The sequence below is a fragment of the Passer domesticus genome, chromosome 10 (genome assembly GCF_036417665.1).
Source record: "Passer domesticus isolate bPasDom1 chromosome 10, bPasDom1.hap1, whole genome shotgun sequence".
In the NCBI taxonomy this organism is placed as follows: Eukaryota; Metazoa; Chordata; class Aves; order Passeriformes; family Passeridae; genus Passer; species Passer domesticus.
In genome coordinates this window covers 15,046,956-15,061,806 of record NC_087483.1, presented here as the reverse complement: position 1 = coordinate 15,061,806, position 14,851 = coordinate 15,046,956, and the positions used below count along the sequence as shown (strand labels likewise).

At 38.6% G+C, this 14,851-nt stretch overlaps 2 long non-coding RNA genes across 2 annotated transcripts in view; one reads left to right on the top strand and one right to left on the bottom strand.

Annotated features, from left to right (window-relative positions):
* The window catches only part of LOC135308677 (uncharacterized), a 96,680-nt gene that overhangs the window by 11,094 nt on the left and 70,735 nt on the right, over positions 1 to 14,851 (bottom strand). The window contains exon 2 of the long non-coding RNA XR_010369063.1: positions 6,586 to 6,660. This is a non-coding gene — a long non-coding RNA (uncharacterized LOC135308677). The remainder of the gene's footprint in view (positions 1 to 6,585; positions 6,661 to 14,851) is intronic.
* On the top strand, positions 533 to 4,858 carry LOC135309452 (uncharacterized). Its single transcript, XR_010369718.1, has 3 exons — positions 533 to 554; positions 3,182 to 3,276; positions 4,762 to 4,858. It is a non-coding gene; the product is annotated as an uncharacterized LOC135309452 (long non-coding RNA).

The following is a 14,851-nucleotide window of genomic DNA, read 5'->3' as shown; positions in this document are numbered from 1 at the left end:
TTTCTTTCCAAACAACTGTGATAAGAGGGATTTCACTCCATCCCTCTTGTTTCTCTGAGCATTTGTTGACAGTAAGCGGAGTACAGCACTGTGGGCTGGGATAATAGTATGTTATACTGTGTGTTGGCCCTTTGTCCTTGGCATACATTGATTTCTTTTTCCCTGAGGTGACCTTCATATCCTGGCTGTGTTGAGCACGAAGGGTATTTATTTCAGACTCCTTCACTGCATGCTTAGCTAAGTCCTGCTGATGCTACCAGAAATTACAGAAGAACCACTGTGTCAGGAGATCCCAAATTGCAATGTCTGTGGGTCAGAGATCCCAGTGCTGAGATTCCAAACAGTGTTAGAACCCCCTTTTGAAGCTTTCAGTTTTCCAGTGTCTGATTTACATTTCAGATATTTATTCCAGCTGCTGGAAACACTCATAGCCTGGGACACCACCTGCTGGGTAACACCTCTGTGAAATGTTTATCTCACTGTAATCACTAGTGTTTGTAAAGGATAAAGAACAATGTAATTTAAATGAGGACTAGAATTTAGAACCATCAAAGGTCTGTGTTAAGTTTTTGCTTTTTTGGGGGGTTTGATACTTTGTCATTAGTGGCACATATTTTCTGCTCTGTTTATTAGTGCAGTACCCATGCAGTTACACTCCCCTATAGATTCTTCTAACTAACCATGTGGGGAAAACTGCAAAAAGGATCTTTGCACAGATAGTGACAGGTAAACTTTACTGTAGAAGAGATTATGCCCTGCTATAGTAATATTGAGATGCAAAGCCTTGCTATTAATGCAGACAGTTCTGAATGGAGGAGAAAACAGTAAGAAAAATGGCTTTCAAAGCAATTTTGCAGACCAGGGAATAACTGTGGTATACAAAGCTGATTTATCTCTGTTTCTTTTCTGTCCACAGCACATTAATGCAGTACTTTTTGTATTTTCTCAGTGGAAAGAAAAATGAACAAAATAAGAAATTACTCAGCAGCCATAAGGAACTGGTATCTAGGTCTGGAACTCTAATTATACTCTGGACTTAAATGATTTGCATTTTTACTGTAAAGTAGATGGTGGATAAAAGGTTAAAGTCTAAATCCAAAGTAATACAGACCCTCTTTTTCAGGCTTTGATCCAAGAAACTGTGTTTGTGGCTGTGTAAGGACTGCATAGTCATTCCCAGACTACATTGGAAAGGAATGGGAAACAATATAGCTCCTGAAATGTTAGCTTCTAGATAGGAAAATGCCACAGATCTTCAGTTAAATCAAAGAGGAGAAGCATAATTTGACCCCTTTTTGTAGTGCCCCAAAGGGATACGAGGTATAACTGTATTGATATTATGAACAGAAGACTCTCAAAAGGTCCGGAGTGTTTGAAAGGCTGGTAACCAGGGAGCTGGTAAAATCCACCACAGGATATTAATCAGATTTCCAAAGCTCTTTGCTACCATCTGGCCAGAAAACAGGCAAGGTTCTGATAGAAGTGCTATCTATTCCTGGGCCTGTTGGTCCTTGAAAAAGAAGCTGTCGATTACTCAGTAATTCAACAGAAAGTTGCTTCTATTTCTCCCAGGTGATTCAAACATGTTGGAATAAATCTGCCCCTCTTGCAACCAAAGAGATTTGTTGTGCACTATAAACTGTCGTGAAGCTCTCCAGAAGAGAATGAATAAAGCAAATCTGTAGAAAAGCTAGTGCTCCCCAAGGATTTATTCTCTCCACATTTAAATATCCTCTTTTCATAGTGCTACCTAGTGCCATATGCAGCCCACCCATGAGTAAATATCAGGCTGTTGCACCAAGACCTGTCAGTTCTGGGGTCCCAAAAGCTGCTGCTCTCAAGGCTTCTCCATTACTGTCCATCCTGAGCTATAAATCAAAAAAGGTGCACATCCCACTTCTTCACAAGCTCAGATAAGGAAATCAGTTTTACTTCATGAAAGACAAAACTACTGGTCTGGAAGATTAATGAATAATTCCAATCACTTTATGGCAAAAGAGTCTCAGTGATTGATCCCAAACCAGACAAAAGCCTTGTCCTGCATCACAAAGCTGGGATTCTTTACAAAAGGAAAAAGAGAAGGATGTGTAATTTGTGCATGTCACTAAAGTGCTACACATCCAATATAAGTAGCAGTTTATGCAGGAAAGTCCCAGAAATAGAAACAACCAGTCTCTGGTGAACTGGAGGATAAAAGCTGGAATGCTTATCCAGTGCAAGGATCTTATTTGCTTTGCTTCCTTAGTCTTTCACAAGCACTAAACCAAGCCCTAAACAAACATTTACCACATTTGAGCAAGATACTTAAGTAGATTCTCTGATTATATCTGACAATTATTTTTATCTCGACTATTTTTCTGTGAAGATAAACTGCAATTACCTGCAAAATTTAAAATACATTGACAATGTAATTATATTGCAGATATTTATGCAGTGTTGATATTGTCCTTCTGAACAAAGTGATCTTTCAGGACTGTTCATTTGAATGTCTATTTTAAATAAAATAATTAAAGAAATGGATGCAAAACAATAATTTAAATAAACATTTTACAGGAATGCTATTGGGTTGTCACCTTCACGTTTAAAAATATGCATTAAAACCAGAACATCAGAGTAATGCAATTAAGATATGGCTTGCAAATGGATCATCTATAAGTCATATTTCAGAAAAAAAAAACTAAAGAAGAGCCTCTAATTTGCACTAGAAGTAAACCTTAGCTGTCTTAGCTGTTGTTTGCCTGTGCTAATTTGGTTTGTTGGTATTTACTTAAGTCTGAAGTGTTCAGATCCAAATCCTAACTTCCCCACAATTGAGAATATTGCTTTGTTCTTGTGCTTTTCATGTATTTGCCACATCAGACAGTTTTCCTTTGAAGTTTCCTCCTGCTAAACTCATCCTGTGGAGACAGTTTCACCCTCTATCAACCTGTAAATCTCACAGGCAAAATTTTTGGTATCATCTTGAAATGCCAGCAAATATTTAAGGCATGGAAGAAAATCTTTTTATAGGGAATGTGTTGGTGAACTCCTTTCTCGTGTTAAAAAGATGCTGTGGTTTATTATAGATGTACAATACCTGTAAGTCATAACTGGTAATAAACTTTTGTTTCTGTTCCTGTGAAAAATGGGTTGATTCTGTTAATTCTGTGTATTACTTTATCATGGGCCTGTTCTCTTGTAGGTGCTGAAAAGGCTGTGCAGACTATTTCCTGGAACCACAGGGGTGCTATGACTTCTCACTTTCCTGTTTTTCCTTTCGGAGGGGAAGGGCATACTGTGAGTTATGGGACAGGTGTGAGAGAGCATGTGTCCAAATGCTGTGGCTTAGAGCACAAGTGACCACATGGATCCCATCAGATTTAGGTGGTTTAAAGACCATTTATCACTTAGAGCCTTGCTCTGCTGCTGCAGCTTAATAAATGGGAGGATGGCGGGAGAAGAGAGGAGAATAAAGGCACTGTGGTTGAGCTAAGTACACCCAAGGTTAAACAAAACTCTGGTGCCTGGGAGGACACCTTAGGCCACATTTTGCCTGGAGCATGCCAGGCAGCTGAGGAACCAGATAGAATCTAAAAAGCCACACCAGGCTTCCTGGAGGTGTCCAGAGTGCTTGGGCTTCCATTTACCACACACTGTATTTGGCTTTGATGGCTTGAAATAACAACCTGTTTGAAATCTCAGTGGGCTGTAGGGGTTTCAAAACCAAAATGCCAGAGGAAAGAGAAAAACTGGGAGGGTTCTCCTTCTACTCCTGTGCTTGTTGCTGTGTCTGAGCAATTTTAGGTCTCAGCTCTAAAACCTCACTGATGCTTTGCTGAAGGATTGCTTTCCTTGTTAAATATAATCAGTGATACATATGAAGAAATGTTTTCATTAATTGCATGAGAAAACACCATTACACATTTCAATATTTTAGAAACTGGAATGGCTAGCTGTGTGTGAAAAGTTACAATGATAAGAATTGATTTGGAAGCTGAACAAGTATGTGTGAGAAGTGAATTGATGATGGGCTTCTAGTGTGTCACCTCACATGAAACATCTGGGGTTTGCAATCCTCCTGTTGGCACAGAGTTATAGCAGCTCTTTCTGTCAGGAGATCTTATGGTAATGCATGCTGAGAAAACTGACTTAGCAATTATATTATGTGTACTATGTATAGCTGTGGTATATAATAGTGACGGAGACTCTAGAATGAAGAATTTAAAAACAACAGAAACCAAAAAATATTATTTTAAAATGGCTTACAAATATCAATTACACATACATTGTGATAACTTTGCCTTTGCCAAGGAACTCGGATTTTACAGGCAGTAAAATCTGACCACATTTTACAACAAAGAGAACATATTTTAGCATATGTTGAGTAAACTTGATTGTCAGCTAATAATATGGAAGTTGTTGTAATCCTAGTTATATACAGCACATGATGTTGAATATAAAGTACCTAAGCATTTTTCAGTATTGATTTCAATGCCATGGTAATTAAGAGCAGGTGCATATAAATTAGATGTGAGGCACTCTAATTGTTACTAATGAAATCCTTTACAATAACTTTACATAATGAAATGCATAATTAAACATTAATGACCAAGATCATTAGTGGCAATTTTATTCCACTTACACATGATTTTGGCCTTAGGTGAAGCCTGATGTTTTAGTAAAGCTGTCACTCATGCTGCTGCTCCTCTGTTTGCTTTACAACTACATCTTATTCTAGCCTTGAAAACCTTCTGGATATTGACTTATTTCATTGATATAAAGGAACAATGCTTCAGATTAACAACATATGTGGCAAACCTAAGGAATTACCCCAGGTATTATGATGAACCAGGAAATTTTGTGGCCAAGCACCTCTAGAGAGCATTCAGCAGGAAATCCAGCCAACCAGGTAAGTCTGCGTGTTTTAAAATACACTTTGATTTTCTCTAGTGGCTTGAGTAACACTTGATACTTCTCAGCTTTCTTTTCAAGTGGCTGTTGTCACTGCATTCAGCATCACACACCCTTTTCCCTTTGGTGCCAGCCACTGAGGAAGACATGGATGAAACAGCTGTTTTTCCACAGCTGCAGTCTTATCCTTCAAGCTGAAGCCTAGCCTAGCCTTGTGTTTTCATTGCTTCAATACAGGATGGTTTGAGAATAAATTGCACAAGACTTTGCCAGGATGTTGCACCAGATCTGGCCCAGAAATTCCTAGAATTTGGCCAAAACAACAAAGAGACTCTTAACCTACTTGTGTGTGGTAATTCCTGCCCAACGGAAGAAGAGAGATAGCTCATGTGTCAGTTGAGCATCTGCACTTACATTTAAGTAGCTGAGGAGGTTGGGGTCACAGTAACATTTCTACTTGATTACTGATTCAAAATCTTTGCTCCAAGAAATGCCAATTGCACAGACAATATTCCTAGAACTAAAAAGCAGGCAATATTCCAAGAACTGTGTTTGTCCAATCTTTGTAATAGGGAGCTGCCTTTAATGGCTGCAATTCCAAGGAGTTATTTACAGTGTGCTTACTACCTGTAAAAATTAAGTAATATCTTTAAAAAAATCCCATTTTATACCCTTTGCTTGTTCTACAATTGTTTACAATATTTAAAGGTTGAGTTTAAAATATTAAATCTTATTTCTTCTACAACCAGTATAATAATTAGAAATAGAAGAATTTACAAAGACTTGGGGATAAGCAATCTAAAGCTCAGTAGCTGTGGAATAGGTAAAATGGGACAGGACATTCAACAAATTTTCAGTATTTCCTCCTATAATGTGATTAGAATATGTTTTTTTCTTACCAGATTCTTGCTTAACTATTTGTGCTAATGCTTAAAAAAGAAGTTGAACCAGACAGTGTTCTACATGTACTCCTCTTGTATGCTATATAAATTGTCTTTGTTCATCAATAAATCAGTCAGATTACATTGATTTTTTTCCTGGTGCTGTTGCATGATCTCCATTTATTTCATGAAACAAAACACACGTTGTTTTGATTGTATTGCATTTCTACTATGGTTCGCCCCCCCTCACCATTTTCTCTTTCCATACAATACTTCCTATCTGCCCTGAGATGCATTGTTTGCAAAACCACGGCCGGAATTGCAAAAATCTTATAAGATGGAGAAACTGCGAAAATAAAATGGCAGGTGAAATTGAATAGAAATTAATTAAAAAATGATGCACAGCAATCATGTGTGGAATGATTAGTTCCAAGCTGAACTTTATGACTCAGAAATCTTGGTGTTGTGACAGTTGTGTGAAAAATACAACTTGGAGCTCAGTGACAGTCAGAAAGGCAAATGGAATGAAGCACCCTTCTCGTGCCTGCATTTCAAAATAGAGAACTCTAAAAGTGGGAAGTAGTTGTACATATACATAAACTCTGCCTGTTCCTGCATTCTTCCCTTGATATCACAGATAGAAATCACATTTGGTGTGATCCAGTACAGGAGTGCTGCATTCCTGCTTTAAGTAATACATTGAGAGATGATACTTGTGTGTGGCTAATATAAAGACCAGTAATAGAACTGTGATGGAAATTCTTGCTTAGTTACTAATAAATTGGGGTTTGGAGTGTCTGTACCCAATGCTTACCTGACTCTTGCTCTGGCTTTGACCTGGCTGAACTGTGTGTGTGACCGGGATCAATATATTCACTGCTGTCCTTTCCTAGGAAAGAATTTGAGAATTGTCAGAGACCTTCCAGTCCTTAAGAAAGCCAAACTGTATGAGACTACAGCATGAAGAACACAAATTGCAGTTTTGATCTCTGTTTGGCTTGCTGCAGACAAGGAGACCCTTCAGAGTTATTTTTACAATACTAATGTAGTGCCATGCTTATACCTATTCTCCTCCTGTGTTTGTTTGGCAAGGAGAATGGCTACTTGTTCATAACCATTTACTAAAAAAATATATATATATAAGAAAAGCAGGGGCGATCCCTTCAGGGAGTTCCTAAGGAAAAGACTATAGCAAACTGGGAAAAGATATCACAGAAATTGGTGCTGTATTCTTGGTTTCAAAGTTCTTGCCTGGACATCTGCCTATTATCAAAGACTTTTGGTCCATTGTCAGCATGTTCAGTCTCACGAGTCTCTGATCACAGCATCTGTGTTTGTATAGTAACAGTGGCAAGCTACACTTTCACAGTCTTTTAAGAACCCAAATATCATAAGACACTATTTTCAGATAGAAGTATTGACATATAATAATAATTTAGATAATAACTATAAAGGCCTCAATTCTATTTCAGCATCTTAACTAACCAAATATTACTCTCCAGAAGAAAGAGATTGGGAATCTGATCATGCTGAGTACATGCAAATCATCCTTATATCTGTGGGTGGTTTGGGCAGACAAAGAATCCAGGAGCTGGCTTGGAAAACTGCTGGAGAGAGCCCATCTGTGAGGGAGTGGCCAGCCCCTTCTCCAGGAGAGGATCCTCACCCAGTGCCCAGCAGCTGGTGCCAGCACAGGCTCCAGCCAGAGCCAGCTCCAGGGATGGCTCTGATTAGGCAGCCCCCTCTCACTGGGAAGATGAGAGCTTGGAAATGCATTGTGGATTCTGCAGGGATCCAGGGCAGGGAATAGGGGCAGAGCTGATGGCAGGGAAGTGGCAGCTCTGGCTGCTGAGGCAGTGGGTGGATACAGCTGGAGGTGTCTCGAGGCAAATGGCTTCAGTCCTGCTCTAATGGATTGCAATAATCAAGCCTAGAAGTTGTGTGTGTGCATTGCTGTTGCTAAATTAGAGTTTGATAGGAAAGGACAGTTTTCTGGTGCTGCAGGGAGAAGGTGACATTTCAGCAGCCACCACTAAGGATATTAAGATGTAGCAAAATCCTCCAGAGAGCATATTTCTTATGTGAACAGAGGCCACAGCCTCTGGTATTGTGACTTAATTGTGTTTATGTTAATTTTCTACCACCAGCTTTATTTTTCTTTTCACATTCAGTCATAGTTTTCAATGGGGTTCTAATAAATTTCAATTTGCCAATAGCATTTTAAAATTATACTCCTTCCTTGTGCTTTGTTGCCCCTGCACTGCTGCCATTTACAGAGCATAATTTCCAACAACAGCTTCATGCAAGTGAATCAGAGGAAAAGAACTGAACCTCTCTGAAACTCCTGTGTGAAGGGCTGGGGGCAGCAGCTGCATCTCCCAGGGATTTCTGCTCAAAAATGAAAGATTTGAGCTATTTATTTTTTCCTCTGGCTTACAAAAGGCTGTGGTTCATCTGCTGGTGAATAGTGTTGGATACAAGACACATCAAAATAAAAATGATGCACTACTTGTTCTCACTGAAAAACTGAGTTTAAAATGATGTTTACTTTTTGGGTGTCTTGAAAGTCTGTATACATAGAAAACAAATTTAAAGGAATATTACTTTGATATGCTTGTGTAAAGCAGCAAGAGGAAGATATGCTGCAGCAGGGTGCCTCCTCTCATATAAAATCATCAAACTTTAATTTTATTCTGGAAAGAAGGTCATTCCAGAAGAATTTTCACCAGTAATCCCACTTCAGACCCTCTTGTGCCTTTAGGAGATACAGATTAAAGTTTTACCCAAAAGGAAATTAAAATAAAAAGCCCAGCAATTTTGCCTCTGAGAAGAAAAGTAGTGACATGCTTTAAACAAAAATTCATATACCACAGGCAATTTACTGGGGAAAAAACATATTTTAAACTTGAGGAGGAAAAAGCACCTTCAACAATGTCATATGTATCAGAGTGTGTGTATATCTTCAAAGTCAAATCTGCCTAATCTCATAATAAAAGAAGGTTTTAGTCTTATCAGCAAATGGAAAGATGACATTAATACAGACAATAAAAGACAGCATATTCTGAACATGCCTTAGCCACCACAAAGCTATTAGCTCTGATAATGGAATTTTTAATGTTGATCATTACATAATAAAAACATATCTAGATCTGCAGCTTGCTGGTGTTCTGTAACACAAAAAATATTGTACAAACTATTGGTTTATGCAAATTTCCTGTATCTCTGAAGGCCATATTTGTCTCTGATTCTCCCAAGTTACTGAAATTCAATACTCCTAAATCATCACACTGAGTGGCCTTGGATGCCTGCATAGTTCAATGGCATGAAGTAAAGACAAAATACCCTAGGTTACAAACTTACTTCTTTGTGGTTTTGTATGTGCCTGCATTCTGGTTTTAGCCATATGAAGACAATCTCCTTTAGCTGTCTAAACCAAATGCATGCTGATTATGAGCTGAGGCACTGTTTGAGAAAAATGAACCAAAATATTTTGCTACTCTCTGACTCATTAAAGCTGCACTTCATGTACTGATTCTGAAAAAATATTTCAGACTCACTGACCTTTATTTAGGAAATAATATACTTCAATGGCAAGAGCACTATATCTATTACTGTTATTTACAGTCGTAGGAATAAGTAGATTTGGATAAATCAGTGTCTGGAGAAATCAAGTTTTGAAATTTCTGGGATCTTTGATTTGCAAGTTCTCCTTCCTTGGGAAAGCTTCTTGGAATTAAAAGGGAAAGCAGGTGACATTGTGATGAACATATTGCTGTGATTAATTACGATTCATGGCTAGCCAGATAAACTGCCATTGGCACTCAGAAATACACACACTATAAGAAAATACTAGTTCTTTTTAATGTGTTGTTTCTAATAGTTTTTTAAGAAAATAAGATGTTTCTAAAACTCTTCAGAAACTGAAATTTCTCATTTTAGACTAGAAGTGTCCTGAAAAACAGAGATTATTATTATTCTGGCAAGTGTTAAGAGTCACACTTGTAAAAAATTTGCCATCACACTTACAAAAAATCAGGAGATTATATGAAGGTTTTGTGTTAGTTATACTGTATTTCTGGAAGTGCTTTTGAACTTGATTATGAAACATTGTGAAACTAATTTTAGAGAAGATAAAGCACTGGTGAAAACACATTTATTCTATGGCATTATGGTGCTGTTCAGGAAAGTAAGTACTAGAATTAATATTGTCTTTGTATTTTTGAAACACACACAAGTAAAAAATACAAACATCTGCTGGTAGCTGATGCAGACTGAAACGTAATTTTTGCTGAGCAGAGCAGAGCCTGTAGTGCAATAAGTAAGTTTTCAGAGGGGAGGTTTTTGTCTTTTGTGAGCACCAGGGTCAAACTCTTTATTGAGCCCCAGGGCACGGTGTGCTCTGAGTGCTGTACTAAACCTTGGCTGCTGCCCTGCTCAGGCACAATCCCAGCACCAGTGACACACAGCCTTTTACAGCTCTCCTCATCCTCCCCCCAGCTTCACTGCAACACGAGGGAGCAACAGAGAGCCCTTCAGGATCTGAGAACATCAGAGACTGATTTCCTGTCTATTATATCTGTGTTTTCTAGGAAATATGGGCCTGCTCCTGCTTTCATTGGGCTTTATTTGTAAACTTTCATCTGAGGTGCACAAGTGATTTAACCTGGGCAGTACCAAGCTGAAATGATAAAGCTGGAAAGTTAAAAGACCTTTCCACTCTGAAGAAGAGCAATGCCTTTCCTAGTGACAAACACATTTGCACGAGTGCAACCTTGCTCAGAGAGATGGAAAAATGATCACTTCTACTTCTTCTCATTCTGTATGTCACATCACACCTGTCTGTCACCTTCTGAATTGTTAAAGATTTTCTGCACCGCCTCCTTCCTTAGTTCTGGGCAGTGCCATTGATGATGCACTCGGGTGTCTGCATCTGAAAGGTGACTTATGCCATGTCTAATCTTCATTAAAAAAAAACCAACCCAGTTTCTTGTAATGACCACCTTTTGAACATGCTCCCCTGTGCTGCAGCTCTCTGTCCATCCAGAGCATGCTAAACACAGCAGTCTCTACTAGCCTGTGCTGGACTTTAGGTTAAGTTTGCCCAGTTCTCCTCTTTGAAGAACAACAAAAGTTTCCTCTCTTACTATTTCTTTTTAAAGTTTATTGAGACCAGAAACTGCCTTTTAGCTCTTCATTACTTCAACCTGAGCAGTGACAAAATCATATTTTCTATCTCCATTTTCAGATTCAACATTGGCTTCAAAGGGAGGAGTACTTGTTGTCCTCTCATTGGTGTACACCACTTTTCTGGATGGAATTGAGACAGAACAGCAACTCCATTAGACTCTGGATGAATGGCTTTAGGTAATGAATTTCTTTAAAAAAAATTTAAACTAATACAACAGCCTTATCAGTTTGTGTGGTTGGACACAACATTGACAGCAGTTTTACAGACTCTCCCAGCTTTCAGGAAGCGACAGGAATATGTAAATTATTTTAGAGAGAGAAGGTATTTTAGACAAACAATGAAGATAAAATGTGGGGCTGACAGACAAATAGCAAGATCCTGCCAGATATTATGTGTGTTTGCATGGCCAGCTGTTTGAGAAGTAGAAAAATGAGGCTGTCAGTTTTGTTACTGACAACTGCATAATTCACCTCCTAAGTAAACTCAGTTAAAGACATAGCTATGAATGGGGAAAGGCCTAAAGCTAGATTATAGTCTATAAAAGGATTAGAGCCTGATAATTGTATAATGGAGAGTAAGCAGCTACTTCTGTTATCAGGAGTAGCAAGAGGTGCTTAGTAAAGCAGTTATTCAATGTTAATCATGGAGTACCTTTGTGACAGAGCACTGCTTTCCATGATTTACCCAACCAGAGCACAAATGTTGTTAAATAATTGTAATGAGTTTAAGAAATATAGGCAGCTTGTCACAGTTTAATTTAAGTCCAGGCTCTGCTGTATAGCTGGAATAATCTTCTCTACTTTTCATGGCCTGCTTTAAAAGAGAAACCTACAGTTTCTTTCTTAGCTGTCTGGCAGAATTCCACAGTGCTTTACAACAACAGAATGTCAAGGAGCTGTATTTCCAATCCTGAGCTGCATTTCCAATCCTGAGCTGCATTTCCAATCCTGAGCTGCATTTCCAATCCTGAGCTGCATTTCCAATCCTGAGCTGCATTTCCAATCCTGAGCTGCATTTCCTATCCCGAGCTGCATTTCCTATAAGGCCATGTATTCTGTGTCATGCTGGATTCAGAAGTGACCCAAGAACTTTTCCAGGATAACTGCTTGTTTGACCTTCAGCAAAGGGTTGGGGCAGCTTGGCTCTGTTTCCTGTGAGTGTGTCTTGCCCTGGTGCTGCTGGGCAGACACCTGCAGTGCCACATCCTCTCTAAATAACGATGTGGCTGTGCCTCAATGTGCCTTGTCCAGGGGTACAACAAGCCAAGAGACAGAGAGCAGAGGGAATGTGGAGGGGAGCAGAAGTGCTCTGGCCTCAAGGTCTTGCAGGAGCCTGGAACTGGTGCTGAACTTGGTGAGATGTGAGCAAGGACAGGGACAGAGAAGCCAGGCTGGCAGGGGAAGGCAGGCTGGAAATGGGGATGGAGCAGAGGAGTTTGCAGCTGCTGTGACATTCCAGCTGCCACAGCTGGTAACTTGCACTGAGCATTGCACCTCTTCCTGCCTGCATGGTCAGAGGGAGTTGGAAACAGGTTCCTTCCTACAGGACACAAACCCCAGATTTTCCTGGCTATCTAGAAAATAGAAATAGTTCTCAGTTCAGTTTCAAAGAACAAAGAAGAAATATTTGAAAAGCAAATCTAACCAAATCCTAGCTGAGTTGGGCTTACTGCACAAGGATTTACATAAATTTTGAGGAAAAATTACTTTTGAAAGTCATGATTTATAACACAAAAAAGGAATACAGACTGATTATTTCAATGCAATTGCTCAGAGAAGTAATTTGACCACAGGACAGAATTTCAAAATTGGACTTTTAAATTCAAATTTAAAGAAAGGCTCTCAAAATCCACAGCACTGTGTACTATATGTGATTAATATTTACATAAAAATATAATCTTTTTTTTTTTTTGCAGATTTGAAATTGATCCACTAAGGACAGAACATACTATGAATAGGAATGTGAAATTTAGATCTGGGTCTAAACTTAGATTAGATGTGTTTAGACCTGAGTTTTGATGTAGTTCTTTACAGAAATAACATTCAATTGGGAAGCTGTAATTGGAATGCACCAGATTTTGATGATATTTTTCATCAGATGAGTTTCTTCATGGCATAAATATTTCAGGACTAAAGGACCTGAATAAAGTTAGATCTGTGTCTATATGCAACCTACTTCCCAAAATATTTGCAAATTGCATCAGTTCACTAGCTTAAAAATAATTTTGTGGTCTTGAGTTCTGTCCATAGAATTTATCATTGGTTTACTCTGGAAATGTTAAGGATCCACTTAGGGATTACAGCACCAAATTTCAAAATATTAATATCAGAATTACAAAATATTGCTTATTTTTATATTTTCTTAAGGTTTTTTATTTCTGTAATGCCTTCATAAATCTCAGATACTCTTTTACTTGCTGTTCAACAAATTATGCACTAGGGATTAAAATGTCTGTCACAAAATGTGTTTAAATGACTGTATCCTATTTTTGCCCTGTATTTTAATGTCTTGCTAAAAAATACAGCAGTTGAAATATTCACCTCAGCATTTTGCACAGTGCTGGCCTGAAAAATGTTGATATGCTGTTTCTCTTCAATTAGAATTTAAAAAAAACCAAACCCAAACCACCCAAAATTCAGCCAATGCCAAAAATGCCTTATGAAAGGCGCTCTTTGCAAAATGAAGATAGGATTTGTAATTCTTACAGGAAACTCAAGTAATCTTTTCTATTCTACACACAGAAGGCAGTGGAAAGGTGGGAGAAGAAACACAACCCAGATTCTGAATGAGCTCAGAAAAAGAAGACTTGATTCCCACTTATCCCCTACTCCCAGTTATCTCCCAGTCTGCAGTCCAAGTGCTTTTCCAGCTCCTCATTAGGCTTCCTCAAGGCCAGTTGGCAACTCCTCTGTAATTATAATGTCTATAAAAGTAAGTTTTGCTGTTCCTTCCAAATAAAGATTAGGGCTCCATATCCTGTTTGTCCTCCAAACTGTGGCAGGGAAGTTTTTCCCACCTCTGATCTTGCCCTGCTGCCTTCCCTCAGTGTCGCTGTCATAAATTAGTAACCTGGAACCATCAGAGCCTGGGGTTTTACTGGCTGGTCAGAGGCAGTAGGGGAGCAGCCCCTCTCTGTCAGAGCCCTTATCTCACTGCTGTCTGAGCACTGTACAGAAATGGAGGCATTTTGTCTCTGCCACTCCCAGTGGAAAGGGATGCACTGAGCTGGCAGTGGGAGACACTAACTCTGCCTCTCCAGACACTAAGTCAGAGCAAAAAAACCTTCTGCCCGTCTCCCAGATTTAACACCTTACAGAAAGACTAAAATCACCCACTGAAAAAACCCTCCAAACATAAAACTGTTTTAAAATGCTGGTTCTAGCCTTTTAGCTATATTGTTATGTTATGGACTGAAATAATGAGTTAGAAAACAGTAACAAAATGTTCATTTTAATAACAAAGAATTCCTGGCTAAGTACTTATTTCTGAATTATAAGCAATGAATATGTATCTCATTGAATATGTATACATATATATTTAATAAACAGAGAGCAGGTTAATCCAAATCTAAGAGAATTAATGACCAATCCAGGATTAGTGACAAGTTACAGATCTTTTACTTACAAGTTACAACTGACAGGTGTTTTATTTGAAACTAACATTGAATACACAGCCACCTCTACTCCTGGCCTGAAGGCTCCCTCTATCTTTCACCTTATTTAAAAAAAGATCTTACTGCTGCTGTTTCTATGTGGATCTGGCGACAAATGTAAGCTTCTTTTCTGCCTACACATTAAATGAAATAGTGTACTTTCACAGCTAAAAATGTGTCTAAATGTACAAAAAGTGCATGGAATAACAGAAGTGCATAGGACACAAACCTCTGTGGGTC